The sequence below is a fragment of the Orcinus orca genome, chromosome 10, assembly GCF_937001465.1.
Source record: "Orcinus orca chromosome 10, mOrcOrc1.1, whole genome shotgun sequence".
Lineage (NCBI taxonomy): Eukaryota > Metazoa > Chordata > Mammalia > Artiodactyla > Delphinidae > Orcinus > Orcinus orca.
In genome coordinates, this window is record NC_064568.1 from 31277024 (window position 1) to 31283023 (window position 6000).

The 6000-nt window shown below is 48.7% G+C and overlaps 1 non-coding gene across 1 annotated transcript; it reads left to right on the top strand.

Annotated features, from left to right (window-relative positions):
• The first annotated feature begins 5659 nt into the window (after window positions 1–5659).
• On the top strand, window positions 5660–5732 carry TRNAC-GCA (transfer RNA cysteine (anticodon GCA)). Its single transcript has one exon. It is a non-coding gene; the product is annotated as a tRNA-Cys (tRNA).
• Window positions 5733–6000: the final 268 nt, after the last annotated feature.

Here is a 6000-nt window from a genome sequence, read left to right on the forward strand (position 1 = left end):
CGCAGTGGTTAAGAATCCGCCTGCCAGTGCAGGGGACACGGGTTTGAGTCCTGGTCGGGAAGGATCCCACAGGCTGCAGAGCAACTAAGCCCGTGTGCCACACCTACTGAATCCCTTGCACCTAGAGCCCATGCTCTGCAACGGGAGAGGCCCGCAAAGAAAGCCTGCGCGCAGCAACGAAAACTATCTGTAGTTTAGAGTCCCTCACAGGTCTCACTGAGCTAAAATCAAAGCATTGGCAGGATGCATTCCTTTCTGGAGACTCTAGGGAAGAACCCATTTCTTTGCCTTTTCCAACTTCTAGAAGCTTCCTAAATTCCTTGTCTGAGGCCTATTCCTCCAACTTCAAAACCAGCAACATCAGGCAGAGTCTTTCTCATGCTGTCATCTCAGGTTATCCACAGTCACATTTTCCTCTAATTCTTTTTTTTTTTTTGCAGTACGCGGGCCTCTCACTGCTGTGGCTTCCCCCGCTGCAGAGCACAGGCTCCAGACGCGCAGGCCCAGCGGCCATGGCTCACGGGCCCAGCCGCTCCGCAGCATGTGGGATCCTCCCGGACCGGGGCACGAACCCGCGTCCCTTGCATCAGCAGGTGGACCCCCAACCACCGTGCCACCAGGGAAGCCCCCTCTAATTCTTTTAAGGACCCAGCTGGGAAGAGGGGTTGGGCAGGATGAATACATATCAAGGGCTTCCAGCCCTAGAAGTCAGCAGATTTGTGGTGACATTCTGTAACAGGTCATTTGTATACAAGGTGAAGTGCTTTCTTCAGACAGATTGCCGCACTGGAAATGCTCAAAACCACCTTGGGGGAAAGACAGTATTGCCTGGCCCTGGCCCATTGTTGGGATCAGTAAGTATCTGAAGTCTCATTCCCCTCCTTAGTGGTTAAGTGAAGACACGTGCTGGAGGTCAGCTGATAAGCACTAGACAAAGCTGGACTTGTACCTGGGTTTAACGCCAAAGTCTGTACTATGCCTCAAAGACCCCATGCTGTTCCCAGCCTGGGCCTTGCCTTTGTCCACACAATCTGAGCAACAGATTCACTAGAGGCAGTTTAGGTAATCTTACTTACCCCATGCCCAAGGCTTCTGGTTCCTCATGCTTTCCTCCATCCAAAGGCATCCATCAAAACTTATCAGCCAGCGTCTCACTCCGAAGGGGACCTCCTCCCTGCTAGGTGAGACTGGAGCTAATGTGATCAACTCAGCTCACTCAGCAGCTGATAATGTACAAAGGTTCTCCTTTCTTATGAGATATTTCTGTTTTCACCAGGTCTTGACACACATGACTAAATACGTTCTGCATCTAAATATCCAGTCCACTTCACTCTGAGCTGAGACATCCCTGTCTTAGGATGAAGCTGGTGATTCTCTCCAGTCAATCAGAAGACACTTAAGAGTTCCCTAGGAAGCAGTTTATGGGGAGTGAAGGGGATTCAGCAACCTTGGTGGAGGAGGGTGGTCAGTGGCTTTGGTGACAAGGAGAGGAAGTAGACAAGGTCTTCAAATGGCTCTTTATCAATATGTGATAAAAGATGAGGGCTGAACAACTCAGGGCAGGCATTTCTGCAGGGAGCGTTTTAGCCAAATGCATTCCACAGTTTTGCTGACAAGGCCTTCACTTCAAACACCCAATCTGTTTTCTAAATTTTTTTCCTAGCCTTCTTTGATCTCTTCTTGGTAGAACCATCCAGAATGGAAGAGTGTAGGGAAGCGAAAGGCTCAGGCTTTCGGTGTGAATTCTGGCTATCCTGGCTCGATGACCTCGAACAAATAACCTCAGCAAGCGTGTTTTCTCATCCGGGAAATGGAGCCAACACATCAACTCCTGGGGTTATTAAATAATGCAAGCAAAACTCTTAGCAGAGTGCCTGGAATACCATCAGCGCTCAATAAATGTAACTGAAAACTGGGCAAAATTAACAGAGACTTCTCAACCAGACGCTGAAAAATCTAGCATTAGCTGCATTGTCCCAGACTCCAGTCTGTCTCTGTAAGAAGCCAAGGCTCCTCTCCATGTCTGTTACCCACAGATGTTGACACCAATCTGTTCCAGCCCCGCGAGATCCCAGTCAGAAGGAACTGACAAAGAAAACATAAGTCGAGCAGTAACCCCTACATGTCAGGATGGACCTGACAAGACAACAGCAAATTCACAGACATCCACAAGGAAGAGTCTACCTGTACCTGAAGATGAACATCGGGTGGAAGGTTGGAGCACTGTGAGCCTGCTTCTCAAAGTTGTGCGATTTGCCAGGTCAGCCCATGGGAGTAGGATTGGAGGGAGCTCTTCTACCCAGGCAAGCGTGCAGAAGTTCCTCCAATCCCACCTCCAGGCCTTTGCTCAGGCAGTCCCTCCGTCAAGAGTGCTCTCATCTCTCCCCTCCAACTTGGAAAAAGCGTGCCCATCCCCCAGTCCCCTCACCCTCACAGCTTGTGTGGTCCCAATGCTTGTTTTATGCTGAAGTTTACTTGCTGTTTTCACTTGCTGAAGGAGGGCAACTGTCATCTCTGTCCCCTTGCAAGATGCAAGGGTTTTAAGACCTAACAGAGCCTGCACTGTCCAACATAAGTATGATGAGAGCCACACTGTAACTTTAAATGTTCTAATGATACCAAAGAGTTATTAAGTACCCTTTAAAAAGTAAAAGGGAGCTTCCCAGTTTCCATCCCTGGTCTGGGAGCTAGATCCCACGTGCATACCGTACGTAACAAGGAGTTCGCGTACCACAACTAAGGAGCCGGTGAGCCACAACTAAGGAGTCTGCCTGCCACAACTAAGACCAAATGCAACCAAATAAATTAAAAAAAAAAAAAAGAGGTGTAATAATAATAGTGGTAGTATAGTTGTAATAGTAATAATAATAACAGAAGCTTCTGCTTCTTAAGTAGTGTTATTCTCATTTAATCATCACAACAACTCCAGGAGGTGTTGTTATTATCCCCATTTTACAGGTAAGGAAACTGAGGCTGAGAGGAGTAGTCATATGCCTAAGGTCACAGAGTGACAGAGACTGGATACTAAGTAAAGACTAAGAAAGGCAATAGTCATGATTAAGAGCAGGGACCTGCAGCTGCCCCTGACTTTATTTCCTTACCTGTAATCTACATTAACAATGTACCTCCTAGGAGTTTCTGACAAATGGGAAGCTAGATGTATAGCATGTACATGTCAGCTGAGAGAGCTGATACTCCTATTATTGTCATGATTATGTGACAATGTGAGTGGACATCAAAGAGGAAGACTGAAAGTTCCAGGTTTAGAAGCCTGCTTTCCAAAGGGAACAGAGGCGAAGACGAAGAACCAGGACTTGCAAAATAAATTTCTTTTCTCCCCAGATGCATCTTTCCCCCAGGGCAGGGTCCTTCTCAGCTGTAATTTTACACCAGTGTCCACACCCTGCCAGAAAGAAAGAGAGCAAAATGTAAACGAGAATATTTGCTCTGTCTCCACCCCCTAGAGAAAGAGGAGCTGGTTCTCTTCGCAGCTCCCTGGAGAAGTGGGAGGGTTCACGCTCCACTGCCAGCCCCGACTGCAAAGGTCCTGGGACCATGTGAGTGGGGTGCTGGAAGGAAGCCCACTCTGGTGGGGAGAGCGGGGAGGGCTGCTGGGAGATCTGGCCTTCCCCAAAAAAGGTGGCAAAAGGCAGCAGCAGTGTTCCAGGGCCCCACTAGCCAGCCCTGCCCTGAGATTAGGTGAGGCGGCTGCTGGGAGAAGGCACAGATCTTCACCCCACTCACCCACCTCCTAAGGTGGAAATCAAAATGGGCAGAGCAGTGATCACGAAAGCCATTCTTTACTGGATTCACACAATGGGCTACGTGACTGTGGTTTTAGCTCTATTCTGTCCTTTGATCCTACAGCTGTAGTAACTGGCCACTTCCTAGTGCTAGATACTAAGCTAAGCACGTCCGTGAGTTATCTTTTTTAATCGTCTCAAAAACACTGTGAGCTTGGTGCTATTGTTATCAGCCCAATATTACAAGTAGGGAAATTGAGGCTGCAAAAAAAAAAATCAGTTCACTTTCTCAGAGTCCCTTGGGAATGAGGTGTCAGATTCTGGATTCAAACCCTGGTCTCACCAACTCCAGAGGCCAGTTCTGAGTCTCTAAGCTCATCAGGCTCTCAGAGCCCACAGCCCTGACTTCCAGGAGCACAGTTTGTCCAGCGATGGCAAAGGAATGAAGGCAGTGGCCACTATCCGCTGGACATCTGTGTTGTTCATTCAGCAGGTGCGGGAGTCAGGGTCTGCTGAGGACCTTGGCTTCCTCGCTCGAGGCCTTCCCTTCCCAGCCCAAGGTGGAACTCACTGCCCCATACTGCACCCCAGACTTGCTGGAATCACCAAAAAAAAAGAAAAAAGAAAACTTAGTTTGCAAATGACTGGGCCCTCTTCCCCACACAGTCTGGCTTTGGCTTCTTTGGCAGATTTATGTGTAGGTCTGGTTTGTTTTTTTAAAGTGCAGACAAATGCCACAGGGCACTTTTCAGCTAAAGAAAACCCTGTCTAGCCGCTGCTCACCTGGCAAGCCCAGTCTGTCTTCCAACTGGAACAGAACTGCCCCTTTGTGGATGGCTGGACAGCTGACAAAGCCCTTTTCCATCCTTATCTCATCCACTCCCTCCGCCCCCACTGCTCCGCGGGCCAGGATTAGTAGTATTACTCTCAGAGCACTCAAGGACAGGGACTGTTTATCCCTAGGGTCTAAGAGAGTGGAGGCACTGAATTGCCGGGAAGGAGGCTCCAGGCCATGTGGTTAGCTAGAGGGTCAGAGCTCAACGTTGTGTCTTCTGACTCTAAAGCCTTCTCTAGGGCTCCTTTTGGATATTCAAGGGTGTTTACTGCACTGTCTGTAACAGCCACGTGCCCCTTACTGGTGGGTCCCTCATATGCACTGTAGCCTTGCTCCTCCGTGTGGTCCTGCCAGTAGCTCGGGCAGTACGGGGGGGGGGGGGGGGGGGGGGGGGCGGGGTGTGCAGAACCTCAGGTACCACCCTGGACCTGCTGAATCCAAAGCTGCAGTTTAACAAGATCCCCAAGGCGATTCCTGTGCTCATGAAAGTTGCCAAGTCCCACATTACAGTACATCCATCTGGTGGACCACCTTGCACATTTTACAAAAGGATGTGATGGACCTACATAGGCTGATGTAAAAGGATCTCAGAACTTACTGTTATGTGGGGAAAAAGAAAAGCAAGTTACAGATCAAAATGAATTTGTATGATTCAATTTGCATACACATTAAAAAAAAAAACACTAGTACACGTTAATATATGCACAGAGTTGATCAGCCAGGCAGCCTATTAGGGTGCTAGTCTAGAAGGGGAACCCCAACAGCACTGAACTAGATCAAAACACAGTGCCAGTTAACTCAGGTTTCCACGCGGGACAGACCTGTGGTAACCAGTGCTCAGAGGGAAATAGCCTCCTCTGGGGGAAACTAGAACATTCCCTTCTTCAGCACTAGGAGCAACTCTAGGCTGTGCCACCGTGCCAGAGTCCAGCTCAGCTAGGCGACGATTCTCTCAGGTCCGTGGTCTGTCAGCTTAGTCCTTGGTCAGAGATGTGTGCCTCCCCGAGACCTAGTGATCTGTTAGTGCGTCACCTGAATCTTAGCCCATAATACAGCCCCCAAGAAACTGACTGCTTAGACTTCCCTGGTGGTCCAGTGGTTAAGACTCCGTGCTTGCAATGCAGGGGGCACAGGTTCGATCCCTGGTCAGGGAAGTAAGATCCCACGTGCCACGTGGCGCGGCCAAAAAAAAAAGAAACTGACTGCTTGGACGACTGCAATTCCAGGGCAATTCCAAGTAAGTTAAAAGGTCAGATTTCATTCTGTGTATGTAACAAATTCTTTGTTTCAAAAAGAAAGAGGAATGATCTATTTTATTAACAGAAAATCAGTTTCTCCATATCCTGCCTAAGTAAATTTTGAACCACTGTTTTTAAAATATCAAGTTGAGGGGATGCCAAATTATGCCCCTGCCCAGGGCAC